Genomic DNA, 21,273 nt, shown 5'->3' on the forward strand with positions numbered 1-21,273 from the left:
GCTAGACATTCTTGCCACTCCTTGACTTCCAGATAAGGGCTTTCTGAAAACCATCTGCTAAAAAAAACAATGTCAGAGCAAAAGACTATTGCTGTAGCACCAACACCAGATGTGTAGAGTTACAGATCACAGAAGCCATTAAAATAATGGTAGACATAGGTCTTCATTAATGGCAGACATGGAGAATTGGCAGTCAGGCCTTACACAGGCTATTGATGAACAGCCTTGTAAAATAAAACAGATTAATGTAATATATGGGGAAAACAGGAGCATTTCAAATGAAGGAAGGGTAAATCGGGGTCAGAGCAATGCATGAGACTGCAGACCTCTTCCCTGTGATAACCAAACTTCTGCTCTTTGTTTCCTTCCTTAACTACCTGGGTCACCCTCCAAATTTCTCCTCATCAGAGCTGCCCTCTCTTCTGCAGGGTTGCTCTCCAATGCAGGCTTACACAGACTTTCAGCAGTGCTGCATACCACAAGAGCAGAAGAGGTGGGATTTGCAGGCTGCTACCTGAGCCTGTCACCTTTTACAGATGAGCTACCCAGCTGGCTGAGCAGATGCTGGCTGAAATAAGGAAACAATTATCTTTGCACCTGGCCGAGTCCTTTAGATCTTGCTAAGAGATAGATGACCAACCATGAAAATATGCCGAATAGTAGCCAAGAAGAAATAAAATTTGCCTAAGTTTCGTGGGTAGAGGTGATTTCCCCCTACCTCCAGATTCTCTCTTAATACAATAAGGATGCCTACTCATGCACCATTCTAACCTTACTCACTACTCTGGGCTGGGACTTCATTTCTTGATAGCACCAGATGCTACTCTGATTACAAAGTGAGTAATCCACACTTGCCCTTGTGAGTAAGCCACACTTAGCAATGTATTTTTGAGTAGGGGTGGAAAAAATAATGAAAGGACAAGTGAGAACTAAAAGAAAATACTTATCCACTGAAACAAACCAGGGTAAAAAAAATTCTCTCAGCCAAGATTTGCCCCTCTAGAGACTTAGAGAATGTGCTGTCTGGGTTATTTAGTATATTGCAATTGCCCAGTTTTGAAAGAAAAAAAAAGGCAATTTCAAGCCTTTTCCCAACTCACTGCTTTCCTCTAATCTCTTCTTCTGAGCCTCTGTTCTTAATGCCTCTCCAGGAGCATACAGGTGATGCTGAATGCTAATGAGATAACGTCTACTGCAACCCTGGACCAACAGTAGCTAATTTCCTCAGGTACTATATGACTTTAGAGGTCCAGCCACTGATGACTCATGCTATGGGCAGGCTAGCAGGAGTACACACACAGCTCTTGGTTTAAGCTGCAGGGCTGCCATACACGCAATGAGAAGATACAAAGAGTAGAACAGAAACAGCAAATGACTGTTCCCAGGAGATTATTGAAATGGGGAAATAAAAGATCTCTAAAGCAGCATCAGCTTCCCCTTACAAAAATATTACAGCATGGTGCTTTGCCCTCTCATAGAACCCTCCATGTGGCAGAACACTTAGAAAGCTCTCACAAAAGCCTTCAAGAAAGGAAATGCCTTCCTCATATGGATGAAGAAAACAAGGGGCAAGGAACAATGTTGTCAGGATCATACAGATTAGAGAAAAAGACTAGAGAAAAACATCCTTCTTCAACACTGACAGAATTCTTGGAAGCATGAGATAGTTCCACATATCATGATCACAGAGCAACACATGGGGTAAAGGAGAGGATGGGAAAGTCTCACTGCTTCCCACAGAAAACCCTACAGTAATAAGCCTGGGGAAGGAGTTTTCCCAGAAGAGTTCTTCCCACATCACTTCTTTGAGAGGGTGGGACATCAAACCTCAAAATATGCAGATTGACCTGACATACTTGTTTTTTTGCAGAGTAAGTCTCAAACAGACAAGGCAGCTGCCTGCTAAAGTCATCTTGTTACTGCCATGCAATTCCAGGAGTTTATTTGCAGGGGTTTCTTAGCCAACTATCTCCTCACCAATATTCCAGTGTCTTGTTACAGGAGAAGCAGGGCAAAGGAGTTTTCCAAGAGGAGAAAGAACCCTTAAGGTCCGATTAGTAGAAGACATTGCATGCCCCATGTGGTTTCTACTTCTGTGGGAAGACAGGAATGCAGCCTACCTTATGCACCAAAAGTAGAGTCCTGAGGGCCAGGTAATCTTGGGTGTTTACCCTACATTTGACACTACCTGGCATGCAGAAGACAGATTACTGACCCTCCGTGTCTCAGCTTCTTCCTTGTCATCTCAACAAGCTGTCTCAGTGCTATGAAGCAAAGTAAGAGTGAAGATGGTACAGCCCATTCAGAATGAGAAAGCATTATTCATGTTTCTGAACTTTCTGTGCAGTTTTGCAGCTGTCCTAGGTAGGTCACAAAATGCTTCTCAAAGCAATTGAAATGAGGAAATTTCTTATTTCTTTCTTGAGTGATGCTCCCAATAAACGCTACACCAGTAGGTACTAAATCAGCATAACCCTTCACGGTTCATATGTCTTGAGAGTGTTTATTGAACTTGTTTTGAACTGAAGAGGATTGCAGCACCCTGGTGAAAAAAAGGAAAGAGGAAGAAGATGCAGAATGACCAAACAAATCTGACTTATTCTAACAAATAACTGCTTTAATCTCATAATGATGGAAAAATTCTGAAGAGCCTTGTTTTCTTACTCCTTCTCAGGACCTTTTTGGCTCCCAATAAGAGAGAGAAGAGGGTGTTTATATGAATGCATGATTTTCAAAAGCCCATCCAAGTGCATGAGAGAAGCAAGGCAACTACAGCCTCCAGAGAAATAACCTTCAAATCACAATTTGACAAACAATATCAAAAACTATCAGAGAAGCAAGTGATCTAGCTGACTGCAGTGTTTTCATTCCCTTCTCAGCAGTGTGACCTCATCACAGTCGCACTCGCACAGAATCCTATTACTGCTGCCTCAGCTGCAGAGCTGCAAGACAAAGGAAGGTTACAGACATCACTCCCCTCTGTGCCTTGCTAATCAATAGTTTTTATCTAATTTCTTTGCTTCAAGATACAGGAAAACAAGGTGCTGCATTTGAAATGGAAGGCTGGGAATAACTGAGCTTTGTGGGAATCAATACAAAATAGAATAGCTGACAATGTCATCCTGCCTGAAACACTACGAAGACAGATTTGAAGTTCCTCTAATTATCTAGATGTTTATATTTTTAAACACTGACTTAGTGTCTGCAGAAAAAAAACCCTGGCTTTATTTAAAAGCCATTGTGGTTTCAGAACTTTTTGCACTACTGGTTAGTCTGCTCAGTTTCCTTATATTTCTAGTCTGGATGGAAGTTTCCTTTTTGGTGCCAATTTAGGACTCAGCATGAAGGGGCTCTGCTAGCTTGCTGCATTTCGGTAGGTAATTTACACTTGGCAACATCCAGGGCTGAGCCTTAGCTAGCAGGAATGACCACAGCCCAGCTGATTTTGGACAGTAGTTACTGCAGTTGCTATAGTTTTGACTATTTATACAAATGCTGGGTAACTCTTAATGACCCCACATTATCCAATTCCCTCAAATTAACTAATGAGAAATGTGAAAGCCCAACACTACTTAACTAAAACCAGCAAGATTACAAATTCTTTAACAGTCAAAGAAGCAGCCAACAGATACTTAACTCATAGGAAGGCAAGAAGTCAGAGTTAAGAGCTATAAAACTCTCTTTGGCTACACTCCATTGTGAAATGGAAGCATCAATATTAAGCATAGTTGGTCTCTTCCTGAGCACTGAGAGGCTTCTCCAAACTAAAGCACATAGGAGAGAGTTGAAAGGAAGGCTGCTCAGCCCACTCCACTTGCCTTAGAGCCTCTCTGGAGAGTCTTTCACCTAGGTATGAACACCAGCAACAACCCACTCCTTTCCCCCATCTCAATCTCTTGTAGTGTTCCTGTGGGAAGTCATTAATTCCTTGCAGCTGGTGGGTCTCTGCAGTCCTGACAGGCAGCTGTGTTACTGCATCCTCCCCTGCCCCCTCAAGGGTAAATTAACACTTTCCCAACAGCCCCTTAGTCAAATTGAAGTGTAGTTTTATATATCCCCTCACTTTGTTCCAATGTATTATATCCCAAATACAAAACAAGCAGCAGAAAGGACATCAGAGTAGAACAAATTCTCCACATTCTGCTCAACAAAACCCCTCTGCAACTGTTCTCCAACTGAAGGACTTCAAGGTCAAAAACTCAGGAACTTCTACGTGTCTGTGGCATTCCTGTTGAATGTGTGCATCAGTCTTTGTGAGTCTGAGAATCAAGGCACCTATCACACGTCCAGCTCCTTTGGGATTTGAAACTGAGCTGTTCCTTTCATTGCTTTCCTTAAAATCCAATAGGTGTGCCTGCCATATTGCATTTCTGTTAAAAAGAAAGGCAGAGCAGCCCCCTTTATCCAATTACTTAGTGGTTAATATGGTCAGGATGTGGATGCAGCTTCCTTCTTCACTTAGAGCGATTCAAACCCACTTCCCCAGTCATCTCCCCCACTTTGAGGTGATGATTCTCACCACTGGGCTACTGCAGAAAAGAAACTGTTCCCAGATTCCCATGGCATTGAAAAGAGTAGCACAAGTCCTACTTTGTTATAAGAAGAGGGAAGGAGACTGGAGTACTTAGCTTTAAAGAACTTCTTCAGACAGCTAATCCCACATGGAAAGCAGAATGAACCACTAGCACTGAGCAAGGAGCCTGGAGAGGGGCTCAGCTGAAGGCACACCCTTCTCCTTAGCACTGTCTGCTTTAAGCAGCTTCCTTCCAGCATGATGACTTTTCTGGCTGCCATTGTGTGGTTCCTTGCTCAAGGCTGTGGATCCTACTAAGGAGGGGGCAGGCATCTAGAACTCAGCATTTTGGCATCTACATAATACTCTGGGTCTTGGTCTGAGGTGAGCTTAGTGTTCCCTGGCAGAGGTTCCTTTCATCTCTTGCTACTATTAGAATAGCATCATCTTAGGCTTTGCTGGAGAAATTGTGACATCAAGTAAATGTGAAATTCATTTTGCTGCAAAAACTGCAACTGTTTCACAGCTGAAGCTTCTCAGCTAGAGTAAAACATTATTTTTCAGCAAGCCATGAGATTTAATTTTCATATAATTATGTGTAATTAATATGGTTAGCAGCCAGTATCTACAACCTCCCAAAAATGCAGTGCAAGCACCAACTACTCCATGATGCTGCTTTGCTGCAGCTCATGATCTTATTTTGGAATACTAAGAGTTTGGTCTAGAAAGAGTTGTTTTAATTGAAGAATTTAAACATAACAATCTCTACAACTCAGTTAGAATTATGGACTTAGTCCTGTTAAAAGGATAAACCATATTTTTCCTCTGGAATGAACTTTCATAAATCTGCCATAGCATAATTTTAACATAATGGGAATTTTCTCTCTTGTTAAAGAGTAGTCAGTCTCTCCTTTTCACTTGCTTTGTAGATCACAGAACTGCATGCAGGGCTGGTAGGAGGGCACTGTGCAATGCAAGAGTGAAGACAGACAGATCACCACTAACAAGTCCAAATCTGAGCTGCAGTAAAGGCAAGAGATGCTTCATAATATATATTTGTACAGTTGCTTGGCTGATGTTTTATTGCTAACCTGGCAGTTAACTGCTTACCCAGGGAAAACTACCAATGTAAACAATTCTTATTTTCTAGACAAACAGTAAATTCAATTTAAATTTGGTAAAGTTTCAGATTGAAAAAAAAAAAAGAAAAAGGAGATTTTTTTTCAAAATGTCAAACCACTTCATGTTGACATTTTTTATCTAAAATGTTTATTTCAGAAATGCCAAAAAGTTTCATTTTGACATTTTCCCAAGTGAATGTTTGGGTTTGTTTTTTTTTTTTCAAACTGGCATTTTTCATGTGAAAGTTCAGGTAATGTTTGAAAAATGAACCTTCTCTAAGACAAGCTAAATAGCTCCAAATCAAGTATTCCAGTTCAGGTCAAACACAGTATTTCCCACTGACCAAACATAACTTTAGTTTTTCACTGCTAAAATCACTTTTGTTTGAACTCACAAGAGGGTTTTTTATCTATTTATTCATACAAGAACAGAGATGTTTTCTCTAAATTCATGAACACCATATTGATGGTTAACAGATTTCTTTTGGGTTTTGTAAATCTTATGGTCAAGTTCACAAGTAGTTTCTTGCATCTAAATTAATCATTGTGGTTCTGAATGGTTTTAGATAACCAGGTGCGCCCTTCAGCCCATCACAAGTATGAGGTAAAACATGTAATTTATGCTTTGTAAGCTCATGTTTAGGCTAATGGAGTTTATTTTGTATTTGCTATGGGCTAGAACTTTTGTTAAAGATCATTCACCACCAGAGGGTTCAATTCACATGTGTATTTTTGACCTGGGGAATAACTGTGATTTTCTGTTTATGAAGCTGCATTAAAACTTAGGAAAGGGGCCTAAAAATAAGCTAGAGATCTGGAGATGGATTAGATCAATTAGTAGATGGGACAAAAGTTTAATCTCTTAATGCTGAGATCTTGCTGCTACAGCAGGTTACAGACCAGTTAAATGTTTCATATTCATTGTGTCCAATTTATTTCATGCCAGGGTGTGTTATGAGCTGGGTAAAGCAATCTGAGAGCTGTTAGTAGGTATCATGGAGATATTGCCCTCTATGGAGAGCAGATCAAGTTGCAGATGTTTGAAAAAGGTCAATCCTAGCATCTAGTCTTTAAAGAGCAGACAGGAGAGCAAGGGGAGCCAGGAAGTAAGAGTTCAATCATCTTAAATTACCATACAACTATAGCAATAAACTACCAAATCTATTTCTCTAGCACCTAAGTAGAACAAGAAGAGGGGTTCTAAATTTAACCCAGTCCAGGATTTGCCTACATCACAGGTCTTACCTTTTTCTCCCTTCTCTGTATTTTCACTGCTTTCTCTACAGCTAGTACCTCTTACTGTGGACCAGCTCTGCTCCAGACATATAAAAAAAGGGGTAGGTTCTACAATCATTGACATGAAGAACTTCACTGTTTCATAAGGTTATGTCAAAAGTAAAAGACACTTGTAAAATGGAATGAACAAACTAATTCAATCGGGAGAGGTGAAAGGTTCTACAGGTAGGCAAGAACAGCTAATTACACAGATAGAAGACTGAACAGGAGACCAAATAAGTATCAAGGTATTCCCATAGATCATGAGCAGTGCAAACCTCAATAGCATCCTAAGAATTTTTGAAAAGTGGGATGTGGAAGGCAACCTTTCAGGTTTACTGATCATTGGAAAGGTCTCACTATGAGCCCTGCATTCACTATGGCACTTCCAGAAGACTGTGGACACTGGGATAGAATATAGAGGAGTGCCATGAAAAGGATCAGAAATTCAAGTGCATGAGGAAACCTTGATGGAATGGACCTTGCTTAGAGTACAGAAGGAGAGACAGGAGGAAGATGCAGAGCAGTCTGCACAAAGGTAGATCACTAGAAGACAAACTGTTCTTTATGTCTATGTTTAGCAGACAAGAAGTAAATTGCAGTAAGGAATGTGTCACATGAATGCAAACTCTTATTAATTAATTGTCATTACTAATTTATTAGTACTATACAGTGTGTCTGCCAACATTCTGCTAAACATTGCCAAGATGTGGGTACTTATGGTTAGTTACCACTCATAAAGTTCTCCCCAGAGACCAATTCTGGACATCAGCCAGCTGGTGTAGTCTTTCTTTAATTTAAAAGTTGTCCCACTTGCCCAGACCTATGAAGGAAGGCATTCTACATCTTTAATGTTGGACTAGTAGTTTTATGTTCCTTTGGCTGTTTATTTACTGAAGGCGAAGAAGTGACATGACAGCTGTAAAATTCTCCAATAGTCTGAATAAATTGTTTGGGTGCATCTTGGCCAAGAGAAGCAGCACAGTGTGGCTCAGGACTTGGGGTCTGCTGCAGAAGTAGAGCAGTGGAAGCACTTTCAAACTGGAACTTGACTGATTATGGCTAACAGATATTCATATAATTAATGTGAATCTCCATGAAGTTATGTTTTGTTTTTCCAAAGAAAGTCAGTTAAATAAAAATCAGTTATAAATAACTGGCTCAGTGCCACCACTAGAAGATGTTCAAAGCAGAGAAAGAAAGAAGTAGCAAATCTTTGTGCCTGAGCAGAAATGGAGTTTGGGGACACAACATGTCATAAACCTAGTTAAATCTCAGTCCTGAGTCTCAGAGCCTGAGGAAAGAGTTGCATCAACACCGTTACACATTACATAACTCACTTATGGCATAGTGGACTCAAGAAGGCCAGGGGTTAAAAGCCTGTACAGTGTAACAGATCTAGCTACATGGATAACACCAAGATTGTCAGGACAAACATCTACAAGAAACATCTACTCCTGAAAGTGATTACTTGCACCTTTCTCCCAAGCACCGTCTTAACCAGAAACAAGACATTCAGAGTAGGAAAACTCTAATGTGCAAAGGAAAAATGCAGGAGGAATGACAGATTATTTTTTAAGGAGCTTTATTTTAAATAGAGTTTAAGAATTCAAAAAGGACCATTAACAAATGTCTACATGAAACACTCCCCTGCCTGAGGTCAGGTTTTGTTTCAAAGTTTAAAAATACTGGTTTGGAATGGTTCTTTTTAAGCCATGCTCAGAGTAGAACATCAAAATGACACTCTGAAGAACTCAGTCCTAAACAATTTCATGTCAGTGAAAATTTGAAAAAAAAAATCAGACTATTACATCATTTCATGTCACTTATTTCTCATTCAAAACCAAACCCCATCAGGTTTCTGCCATCTCTAAAAACACTGGAGAAGTCTCTGTGGTTGTGATTCATTAAGACAATACCCGCATAGCTGTGGGCAGGATTTGTCTCACCTAGTCTGAAACATCTACAGCATTGAAATCCCTGTCTGAGCTAGTCATCACAGCTTCCTTTAATGTCAGTGGCAAGGAGCTTGTGTGGTGCAACGTTATTTTATGGTAGGCATCTAAAATAGGTACATTTTATATCTCTAGACTGACAATAATCAGATGGAGAACATTGCTTCATTCTGCCTTGTTGATGTCCTATTCTAAGCATTATTGTTTCTGCATAAATGAAGCCGTTTTAAACATTGGGATTCAGATTCAAAAGCTGCTGCTAAGCACAATGAAGACAGTGTCTAACAAGATGTAATTTGTTGCTGAATGGATCCTCTTCACCACCTACCAAATGTGACCTGAAAGATCTTCTTCAGGGCACTTCCAAGGCCATCTGCTTTGTCTTCTGTTGTGTCTGCTTCTTATTTGTAGCTCAAGGTGGAAATGTGTAGGTGTCTTTGATAGCTTCGCTTTCTGTAGCCACAAGGACTCCAGCACAGAAATAAGATTTCACTCAGACGTTGAAAAGATAGAAAATGTGTGAAAAATCATAAAGATGTTCTCAAGGTTGTTGAATTAACTTCCTGTTGCTGTCACTGACAATGATTTATCCTGGTTGTTTAAATTCTGCTGGCAAACATGATGCAGCGAGGTCAGCCATGCTCTCATTGTGCCAAGACAGAATTTTCCGAATCCAAGGATGAATTTCTTACTTTCTCAATGCTCTGTTTCCCATGTTTTTAGTGACATGTTGAAGGGAATACACCTTTGCTACTTGGGCAAATACTTGTAGGTCACTTATTGTTCCACCATAGCTCTATTATAAGCATTTAAACTTCTTCAACATCACAGTTGTGATGAAATCACAGAAGAAATCACCAAGTGCATATGAAGCAGTATCTCTGCTTAATAGATGGGAACTATTTGCTTCCACTCTTCTTTGTCTTCCCATTATAGCTGGTAATGAATCCATGTCCCAGAGAACAAACTGTTTGCCCTTAATCCTGATTGGCTATTCAGTTCATGGATAGCTCAAGAGCTTAATGAAGACATCCAAGACCATCTTATAACTGCCTTCCAATACCTGAAAGGAACTTAAGGAAGGCTGGAGAGGGACTTTTTACAAGAGTGTCCACTGATAGGACAAGGGGAAATTGATTTAAATTGAAGGATAATAGGTTTAGATTGGATCTTAGGAAGAAATTCTTCACTATAAGGGTGGCAAGACTATGGAATAGATTGTCCAGAAGGGTTGTAGATGTCCCATCTCTGGAGATGTTCAAGGCTAGAATGGATGGAGCCTTGAGTAACATGGTCTAGTTGAGAGGTGTCCTTGCCCGTGGCAGGGGAGGTTGGATTAGATGGTCTCTAAGGTCTCCTCCAGCCTAGGCTGCTCTATGGGAAGAAGTTCTTTACAGCAAGGGTGGTGAGACACTGGAATGGGTTGCCCAGGGAAGTTGTGGATGCTTCCTTCCTGGAGATGTTCAAGGCCAGGTTGGCTGAGGCATTGAACAACAGAACAAGAGGACACAGTCTCGTTGTGCCAGAGGAGGTACAGGCTGGATGTTAGGAGGAAGTTCTTCACAGAGAGAGTGATTTGCCACTGGAATGGGCTGCCCAGGGAGGTGGTGGAATCACTGTCCCTGGAGATGTTCAAGAAAAGACTGGATGGGGCACTTAGTGCCATGGTCTAGTTGATTGGATAGGACTGGGTGATAGGTTGGACCGGTTGATATTGGAGGTCTCTTCCAACCTTGTTGATTCTGTCATTCTATGATTCTATGACCTATTCTAGTGGGTCTATGGAGGAGGGTTGGAAGTAGATGATCTTTGAGGTCCCTTTCAACCTAAAACATTCCATGATTCTATGTGACAAGAAAGGGGAAAGTCTGTGGTAAACCAACACTTGTGGTGATGGGAACTGAATCTCCAAGTTTTGGCTTATCCAAGGTCAAAAGAAAGGAAGAAGCTGTCTCCTAAACTTTTAAAGCCAAAATCCAAGAGACATCATTCTCTCTTTGGTGAACAATATATGAGGTTTGTCCACCACTTAGAGCAGAAGCGAGCCAAATACATACAACCCATCAGCCAAATCTGCCAGCAGTCACATCCCATGAATTTGCATTGAAGCTTAGTTGCCTGGGATTTTTTTAATGGTGAGCATATTCAGCTCCCTATATATTCTCATTGTGTAACCATCTATCCATCATCTAGAATATGCACAGCTAAAAAAGCACAAACCAGATCATCATTGCTATTTTTTGAGAAAACATTCCTTTGTTCAGGAGCAAAGCTTTGTCTCCTTCAGTTGTACTGGGTTTTAGTTATTCCAAAATCTGACTTTATAAAAACCTTCTGCAAAAGCAGATAAAATGAAGGCTCTCTCTGTGTAGGAGTGATTAGTATTCTGTAGTGTCGCAGTACATTTTCATACTGATTTTTTGTGTGTTTTTCCCCCATCAGAATAGTACACTTGTGGGCTCTACATATCTTAAAATAGATTGAAGATAACATTTTTAAAAATCTACATTTGGGCCCCTTAATCATACAACTTTTTTGGTAACTTTCAAAGGAGAATTATTCATTTTAGGATATAAAAATGTGAGCAACTACATTTCTGGGGCCAAAATCAAACATAACTGGTTGAAAGAAAGGAAGGCTGAAAACATTTGGCTCACATGTACTTTCCTTATTACAGGTGCAGAAGTCCTTGGGATTGTAAACATTGTATGGTTTATTGTTACTGTAATGGATTTGTGGGAAAGAGATATTTTCTAATTATATAAAATTAACATACTGCCAAGGGCACAGCCTCGCAGCCAGTTTCAGATCTCCTCAGAAGCGCCAGGCTCCCACTGCAGTCTGTAGCAGCTGAGGTTGCTCAGCAGACTGGAGAACTGGGCTTTAATTGCCTTGCAGTTCATAAAAGTCCACAAAAGATGTATGAGGCTGTTGCCAAGCCTGGGCTTCATATACATCACTGGAGCATTCAAGTGAGATATGGCATCAAGACCTGAGCAAATATTTAAAACAGAAACCGCTCAAAGCGAGTGCACAGTGCGATCAATGGGATGGTTGAGCTGGTTTGGGCCAAATGTCAGGGAAATAAATTTCAAAAGAAAAAGGCACACAAAGCCAAAAAAAGCTTGTAATGACTTCACTAGCTTTTGAATTTCACCTCTCCAAAACAGAATCACTGAACTGTCAGGGTTGGAAGGGACATCAAGGATCATGTAGTTCCAAACCCCCTACTATGGGCAGGGACACTTTCCACTAGACCAGGTTGCCCAAAGGCACATCCAGCCTGGACTTAAGAACTTCCAACATCCACAAAAAACAACAACAAAAACAAACCAAACCAAAACAAACAAACAAACCCCCCACAACCTTCTAAAGAAAAAAACTGCATTCATTTCTCTTCCCTCCCTGTGTATTTTATTGTATGAATGAAAACATTTATCTTTTAATCCTTGTTGCCCTTGAAGACCCATTTCCTTTCTTGTTTTCTTTATGGATATTGGATACATAAGCAACTGCCTTCAACCCCAGCATCATTGCATTGACTTCAGCAGTATTAGTAATATGCTTAGTGATAGGCACGTGCTTAATTACCAAGTAGAAAAAAAGGCCTTAAATAGTTCCCCGATATAGGAAAGCTGTTTTAGGTTAACTACAAATGTGATTTGCCTTGTGGGAACCTTTGTCTCACTTCCATGATTGAGGGCAAACCATAATGGAATAATGGACAGATAATGCACTTAAGTCCATTTTTTTAAAACTATATTTTATTGATTTAACTGAAAATCTCCAGTCTGTGGATTTGCTCTCTATAATGCCAGCCAATAACTGTGTTAAAGGAAAAAGGGGAGGGGGAGAAACCACCAATGCTTCACTCTGAATTTTAACCCTTTCAACTGTTTTGCCTTTATAAAGCTCCTTTGTCTCAGAAGAGAGTATGAAACAAAGCCAGAAGCTTTTCTTTGGCAGACCAATTGGAAACACAGAGAAGAAAGGCAAAACAGGGACAGCCCAATTTGTGTCACAGCTCACTACATTAGAGCATGTCTGAGCCCTGATTTTTTTCTCTGTTCATGCCAGCACTCCTTTGATGATTACTTTATCTGAAAAAGATAAGACATTATGAATTTGATTACAGCATCACTCCATGTGGTTTGACAGGGCCTCAAGCACATTGGCAAATTGCTGTCTGAGCAGTTCCATTATTATTACATGGCATGGCTCACAGCTAAGGACTAAGCTGGAATAAATACAGAATTTAAAAAAATTATAAAAGTCACTCTTAGCCTTTAAAGAAATTACTCTTTTAAAGTTACAGTGTCATAATGCTACTTGCAGTGCCATCCAGTTAAACGTTAATAATCGCTGGCCTCTGTGTTACCTGCAAACTCAATGCAATGCCAGTGCCCAGCTCTACAATGCTGAAGTATCATTTTTTACCATTTTGTAGAATTGAATCAGTACTTCAGCTGTACAGGACTGACAAGGAGAACTGTTGACAGCAGTTGCTTTGAGACTGATCATATAATTTTCAAGCCAAATTTTATGACTCTGCAGTATTTTAGGCAGAACAGTACAGCAACTGTAAATTTAACAAGAAGAGCACTTTATGGGGCTTTTTCCTATGCACTAGTCTGGAATTCTATGCTCTTAATAGTCTCTTAGTTTAAAGACCTCATTCTTGGTACAAAGAAAACCAGTACACACTAAAATTCAGCGTCGTCTGAAGAGCAAGCTTATACATCACTTCACTGTCACTGCAAGGTCAGAAAACCAATGATGTATCATTACTATGCCTTAGAAAAGCAGGATTGTAGTCAGAGGAATGTCTAAGGGATTCTGGAGTGGGGACATTGAATTTCCATGGGCATTCTTAGAGATGATAGAATTGCACATGGGAGAGAAGGTTTGTGAAAGATCTTACGTGTTAAATAGAAGACATCCCATGGAAGAGGAGAGCTGCTTGTGGACACAGTTGGTTAATTTTGTCATGTATGTATGTGGTAGTCTATCTGAAAAAGAATGGTTTCTAGCCCTTCAGCTAGCATGTGTCCACCAGAAGAGCTGGGGCTCTATCAGCTACATCTGATGAAAAGCAACTTTCATTAGACAAAGAAGGATATAACAGGGGCAGAAAGGGGTGAAGAAAATGTAAGTAGGAGTAACATTAATATATTTTTATATATAGTCCTTAGTAACACATTTACTGCCTGATCATCCTTCAGCTAACTATGGTCAGTGCAAGTCATGGCAGGAATCTCATACTGGATTGGATCAAAACTAGCAGATATGCCTGGGAGAGCAGAAATTCAGCTTTATCAGTGGAAAAAAGAAACATGGATCCATAAGGACCAGAAGCCCATGGAGTGATGATGCAGGGAAATAGTGACTGCCCCCTCCTATACCATAAGATATCTGTATGTAAAGGTGTATAATCAAAAGGATAAATCCTTCTTTAACTAGCAAACAGCATCCTAATTTTGTTTGATTGAAGACAAAGCAGAAAACTCCCAAGGAGCCTCAAAAGGTATGAAAACATTGATTGTATCTCAGATGGACTGGTGTTCATAGCAAGGTGTTTGGGAAGCACCTCAGAAGTAAAGGAAAAAGAGGGAGTAAGAGAACTTCCCTACTGAAGCAGATACACAGAATAGATTAGAATTACAGGGCATGTTTGTCTGTGTGTGAACACATGTATGCGTGCACATATGTTTTTCACTTCTAGGACCTAAATCTATTGAATTTTCTTGAGAAAGTCCACTGTGATTTATCCAACTGCAAAGCAAGTTACAAGTGATAGCAGGTCTTGGTCCATTTCTATTTCCTGAAGAACAAAGCTCATTTTGCAGGTCAGAGGTATTGTAGCAAGCTCCATGTAGAGTCCAGTTCTCCAAAGCCTTCCTCCTAGAAATAGTTCACAACTGTGCAAGCTCCCTGGGACTGCTTTTGTGTGTCAGTTTTACATAGTTCAAGCTAGGCTTGCTTCCTCCTCAGCTGACATGGTGTGCATTAAGCCAAAGCAAAGAGGGCCCCCCTGCTTTGATGTGCCTCACTAGAATCCAAGGAAAGTGTATAGAAAGTATTTTAATAATTAAGAATTATGGATTTGAAAGCAAAGCTGCTAGCATTGCCAAGCTCCACCAAAGTCTTTGAAAAGAACTCTGTCAAAACGCATTTCTATGAAGAAATTATGTTATAAATTATTTTTATGGAATGTTCCAATGTTAAATGAATATTTAGGTTGCAGTTCATGAAAACCTCCCTCTTCTGAAAAAATGTTTTCATTTTTGAGATTTCTCTTTGTCAGCATTTCTAACAGTAAAAATGACAAACTTTCATGGGTACATGCCAATGGAGACAGCTGTATTTTATTATTGAATACTTCTGGTGCTTAGTTTGGCACCAGCCCTGTTTATATTGCTAGTAAGATTTCATGCAAGCCTTTGCAAGGTCTTGTGTTTAAACTTAAATGTCTGATATGGTTTGTAATTGATTCCACCCAGTTCCTTCCCTCCTCCTTCTCAGTTCAGTGTGTAAAAGAGAATTTATCACTGTGTGGGGAACACAAACCTTCCAGTACTGCAAATTCAAAGACGTTGCAAGATCCTAGAAACCTCTCATTCTATTATGAGCCTTTTCAACTGCTAAGGGAATGTACTCATCCTTGCTGTTCCTGCCCTTGGATTCTTATTTTTGTGTGTGTTTTGATCAATTGACTTTGCTCAGGGTTAAATCAAACCAACCTACATGCTTCCCACCTTAGAGTAAAAACCTAGCTATTGGCTTTGCCTGCCGGTTCTCTGCTTTTCACTTTGTTTGTGCCATAACCTTTATGCTCACTACAGATATACCAGGCAGTTTGCTCCATGCTTGCAAGAGACTCAGTGAATATCAAAAGGCAGCTTCACAATAATACCCCTCAAACAGGAAGATGGATTTGCTTTGGTGCCTTTCTGCAAAACACTTGAGTGGGTGAAGCTCGCTTCTGTCAGGGTTCACATTACATGAACACAAAGTCACTAAGATCAGGGGATTTATTTTATATGAGTGAGCTTCAGAAGGCAACAGAGGGAAAGTTTTTTAAATCATTCCACTGGAGCTCCATAATGACAAACCAGGCAGATCCATCTGCCTTGGTCAGGTCTATACAGAGCCAAATATAAACCAAGAATAAAATACCAACTGGCCAATTTAGCATGTAATGAGCTACTCTTAGTGGAAATCAGTGAACTGCAGTTGGCCTTGAGAATCACTTGTCACTGCCAAGACCTCTGTGATAGCCAGTCCTGATCACACCACTTTTGTCACTGCCATGTCTTGTAGCAGGTACTGCTGGGCCTGAGATACTCTTTTTGGCATTTGCCACTACAGTCAGTATTATAACATCCACATCTTTGGCTGAGGTCTTAGGGTTACTGCAGTACAAGAACTGCGTGTGCACCATATTTTTCAGCCTTCTGATCTTGTCCTATCAGATCATGCACAGAGTTTCACAATGTTTAATATTAGGTTTTGCTTTTGTCTTGTTTAATATCATCAAAACTCATTCCCTATGTGCTGCTGATAAATATTATGCAGAAAGATAAAATGGTTTATTCACAATCAACTCTGCTTCCCATATTACTCTGTTCTCTGGTGGGCCCCTGCTAAAAGTGTAAACATTCTTCTTACCTCATTACTTTAAGTTTTGTTACAGTGATCTGCATATGCAGCTTATCTTACCATAACAAATTTCTCTATAGCCATAGCTGGAATGACAATGTGTTTCTGTAGAGAAAGAAAAACTATCTGGGGCTTTAAAAGTCAATGTTTCTCTCCCATCCACCATAACAAAATGTCTAGAAACTTCCTGCAGCCATAAAACGAGAAAGACAGTTGCACAGGGCTTGATTGTCCTTCAAGGGAAATGAGAGAATGCTATGTGGATTTCAATATGGAAAGAAGGCTGTAATTGCATGTTATGCAGATATCATTCATGACAGAATTACAACAAATATCATATGGCAGTAACTCAGATGAAGAGCTGTCATGTTTAGCTAATCCTTCTCTCGTGGGGTGAACAGAAGATGGTGCATCAGTAAATTGGCACCAGAGTCTAATTAGCACTCTCATTCAGCCTAAGTAGGAAGAGATGGCAGAAGAAGTAGGTAATATTCAAGAAGCAGAGAGGCAGGCAGGCAGATCTGGATTAATATAAATTGCAGACTGAAAGATCTCTAGAGAGCACAAAACACAAGCTAAAATTTTATCCAGCTTAATCACACTAGAATGCAAAACAGAAGTCTCATAACTTCTTTTGTCACAATGGCTATGAAGCCAAATGAACCCATGTTTCCTCTAACTCTTTATTTCATCTTCTACTCTGCAGGAAGGCAGGCAGTAGGCATAGGGTAATAACTTATCCTGAAACCTTTTTGGATCTAAAGGTCAGGTAGAGTTCCAGGAGAAGCAAATTCCAGAGGACTGCAACTCTGAGTAAGAATTCCCATGTCCAGCTCCCACTCCCATCCTGATGGGGATGATTAGATGAAGTTTCCTGATGAATGTAGGTGTTTGTGACAAGTCAGGGAGAGAGAAGTGATAGATTGAGTCATTTAGCCTAGTCTAGCACCACGGTGTGGATAGATCAACACTTCAGAACTGACACAGGACTCTTAGGCATAATGAAGTTCTCTTCCACTTGGAAGGTGGACAGCTTGCTACAATTCAGCATTCATCAAAGTGCTGGCCAGTATTCAACATTCTTCTCTGGTATGAAAGCTTCGCCACAGGCCAGGCTAGAAGCAGATAAGCTTTTTTAGTTGAATGTCTGAGGATAAGAAAAACATGTTGATTCTTGACTTAGGGCAGATAAAGCAACCATTTTGCTGGACTGAGATAATATTTCAGGCACTTGGACTGAAGGTGCATCTGGTAGGACCTTGACACGATACACACCTTGACAAGAGGCAAGTTTATTGATTGAATACTATGAAGGTAAATAGAATTTGCTGAGAATTGTCCCTGGTAAACAGAGCTTGTTCCAGTACCAGGCAAGCTCGTGTTATAATCAATTTAATTTTATTATCATTATAATCTGCATTAGACTTAGCATCCATTTAAGATGAATTTTACCTGCAATTTAAAATTTTCTATTCAAGGGAAAAGTTGCAAGAACTTTAAAACCATAATGCACTGAGAGAGAGAAAGCACTCGTTGTAGAAATGATAACAAAAATCACACTCTTCCTTGCCCACAGAAAGTGCAAACTTTTTCTTCATCACCCTATTAACTGAATCTTATTGACAGGATCCTGCAGCAAAAGAAACAAAAGGTATTACTTGCTAACAGATTTTCAAAAAGGCTAGATTTTTTTCTTTCAGGGTGGGGGGAGGATCCTATTTTACCAAAGCTATTTCTTTACTTTAAAGTGAGTACAACAAGTTGAACTTTTGCCTTTGGCTCCCAGAGAGGCAAGGTTTGCCTCACGGAATGGAAACTCACACTGGTTATATGCAAGTGTAAATTGATTGCAAAAGACAGGGCACAGACAACTATTACATTTCCCTGGGCCTAACCTAACTGTCTGACCAGACTCATGTTCCAACTCTGAGCCAGAGTTCCCACCTCACCTATCAGAGCCTTGCATCAATGTTATCCAGGCACTTTAAGCTCTAGAAATTCAAAAGTCAAGCAAAGGAAGCTGCTGATGAATTATTTAAAGAAATGCATTCTGTCTTCCCAACCATATTAAAGGAAATAGGTCACAAAGTTCTAGAGTGAACCCAGAGAGACCCACTGGGTATTATGAAGTCTTAAGAAGTATAAAACACAGTTAAACACATGACTTTCAACAGCAGAGGTGAATTAGGTCCATAAGATCTTTAAGGGAAGTGATCCTTTCTTCAGAAAGCAGGAACCCTGATGAAGTGATGGTGCTGATAGTTGATATTGAAGCTGTAGCTTATCTATGTACACTGAGTAGAATGAACTTCACATCACCTTTCCAGTCCAGATTGTAATGAGCAACTGCTTCAAAAGGCAACTTTGTAAACTCTGGATTAAACCTTGAGGGCTGCTGCTAACTAGAGCATAGTGGTGTCATATGTGAGGGTCTGAATGGCAAAGTTTTCATTACCAATTAAACACATTACTTCAACTCAGCCTGGCAGAGGTGTTTTCATTAGGCTTCATAAAATATGAATGAAAAAATAATAGATTTTTGATAGCAAATATCTGAAGTCTAAATTGGATTAAGAAACTGGAGCTTGGAGTTCAGAAGTAAAAAAAAAGTATTAGCATAAAAGCCTAAAACTGAATCCCACTTGTATTTGAGCATGTGGACCTAGATAAACAACTCAAATCTGGTTCAGCCTAGAAACTGAAACATAGAATTCAAGGCATCTCTGCTTCTTGTTCCTTGTCTCACTTTCTCTTTTCCTCTTTCACCTTTTTCAGCTGTTTTTCATTTTTAGAATAAAAAAAAAAAAAAAAAAAAAGTTATCCACCACTAAACTAACCTTCCAGATGCTCAGTTCCAGTCTCAATCCAGCTTTTATGAGAAAGACTGAAAAATCAGGTTTCTGATGAAAAGGTTTGTGTAATGACACCTTTAGGCCAAATTCTGGAAAAAAAAATCAGAACTGCACATTTCAGCAGAAATTCTTCTGCTGTCACACTACAAAATGTAAAAGGTGCCATCTTTCAGCCCCTTTGTTTAAGAAAAGGAATGAAAGAAGAAAAAGAACACCAGCATTAAATCTCTCAAAGGGAATACTCAGTGTGCAGGAATATAATAGGTCCATCCCTTCTTTATCCCAATAGGAAACTAAAGCAGCAGCCTTTCTCTTGGTCCTAAGACAAGCATGGAACTTTTAACAGTTACTAGAGTAACATGGCTTCAGAAGCACAAGACAAAACCTCTCTTTGAATTGTTTAGGGCTTTAGCAGTTTGAAAAGGTTCCAAAATTGGCCATTCTCATTCAATTGTTTATCACTAATTTATACAATTCCCCACCAAGATGGTTTCCTACAGTTTTCATTTGGGCAAATGTGACGGAACACTTACCTTTCATGGTATTTTCCTCATTGCCTCCTTTTGCTTCTGAGAGATTTTCTGTTCTACTGGCATAAGTTTTCAATATCCACAGAACACAGCATGAAAGCTGTAAGAGATCTTAATTTCATTTGGCAAAACCCATTAAGATTTTGTGAGTGTTGTAGAAGTTTAACAACCTTCCCAAGGGAGGCGTTCAGCAGGAGTGATGACTCAGAGGACAACAAACTGCCACACACCAGTTTGTTGTTAAAGATGAAATGCTGTTCTTTGATGCATTGAAGCTCCTAAAAAACCTGTGTCAGACTGGTTTGACTCTTGACTTTGCCACACACTTTCTGTGACCTTGAACATGACATGCAGCTTGCGTCTGAGATTCAATGAGACTGAGGGTGGCACTCAACAGATCAGAATTACAGCTAGCAGTGGCCTCATCATTCACAAATTATATAGAGAGCATACTCTCTCCATTAAAAAAAAACAACAAAACCAAAAGCTGACCTAGCTCTGATACAGTGAATCTACTCTGAGAGAAAAGCCCTGATCTGAATGAAAACTCTAGGTTTAATTCAGCAACAACATTCCATAAAAAACAAATTCCTGAGTCTGAGTCCAAGAAACAACCAAAACCCATCCCAATTGCAGGACTCTCTCCACCCGGTGAACAAGGCACTTTCATTTATATCATAGGCTAGGTTCAGTTCAGCTGTTACTCAAACCAATTGGTTTTGGAAATCTGCTTAATTCCTGTAAAGTACCCCTAAAAATCTTCTGTGCATCCATCAGTGGAAATTCATGGTGACATTTTGCTTCAGGTTGTACAAAAAAGATAAAGGGCCCTGAGAAACTTGGGACAACTAGCATTTTCTCATCAAATCCCTGCTCAGTTTAATCTACTTGGGTTCCTTAAACTTTCTAAGAATAGGAAACAGCACAAAATTGAACACTAATTCCAGTGCTTGGTGGAAGATATAAACAGTTTCCCTTGCATACCGATACAGAGTTCTGCATGTTAACTTCCATTTGATGCCCAAATTAAGACCAGCAAAATATTCCTTGGTTTATAAAACTGTATTAAGATAGTGCCTGATTTTGCTTCTGTGAGTAGGTTCAAAATGACAGATTTGAAGGAAAAGTTTCATCACATTTTGGTTCTAACTAGATACTTAAAACTGATGACTGAAATTATATGTAACTCTCACATTGCCAATCCAGACCATGAATGCCCAGAGCACAGATAACAGTAGAGAAAGGAATAATCAGTGTTTCAGCTGTGAGCAGCAGACTTAAATCATCAGTCATCTCAGTGCTTGCAAAATTTGCAGGCCCTGCTGACAGGGGTTGGTTTAAAGGTTCTACCAAAGTGTTGGAACACTT

The 21,273-nt window shown here is 39.8% G+C and overlaps 1 long non-coding RNA gene across 1 annotated transcript; it reads right to left on the bottom strand.

Annotated features, from left to right (window-relative positions):
- Positions 1–1,686: 1,686 nt before the first annotated feature.
- LOC135188323 (uncharacterized) lies at positions 1,687–3,894 on the bottom strand. Its single transcript, XR_010307657.1, has 2 exons — positions 3,819–3,894; positions 1,687–2,542 (listed from the first exon to the last, which is right to left on the bottom strand). It is a non-coding gene; the product is annotated as an uncharacterized LOC135188323 (long non-coding RNA).
- Between the last annotated feature and the right edge of the window lie 17,379 nt (positions 3,895–21,273).

The sequence above is a fragment of the Pogoniulus pusillus genome, chromosome 29 (genome assembly GCF_015220805.1).
Source record: "Pogoniulus pusillus isolate bPogPus1 chromosome 29, bPogPus1.pri, whole genome shotgun sequence".
NCBI classification, from domain to species: domain Eukaryota; kingdom Metazoa; phylum Chordata; class Aves; order Piciformes; family Lybiidae; genus Pogoniulus; species Pogoniulus pusillus.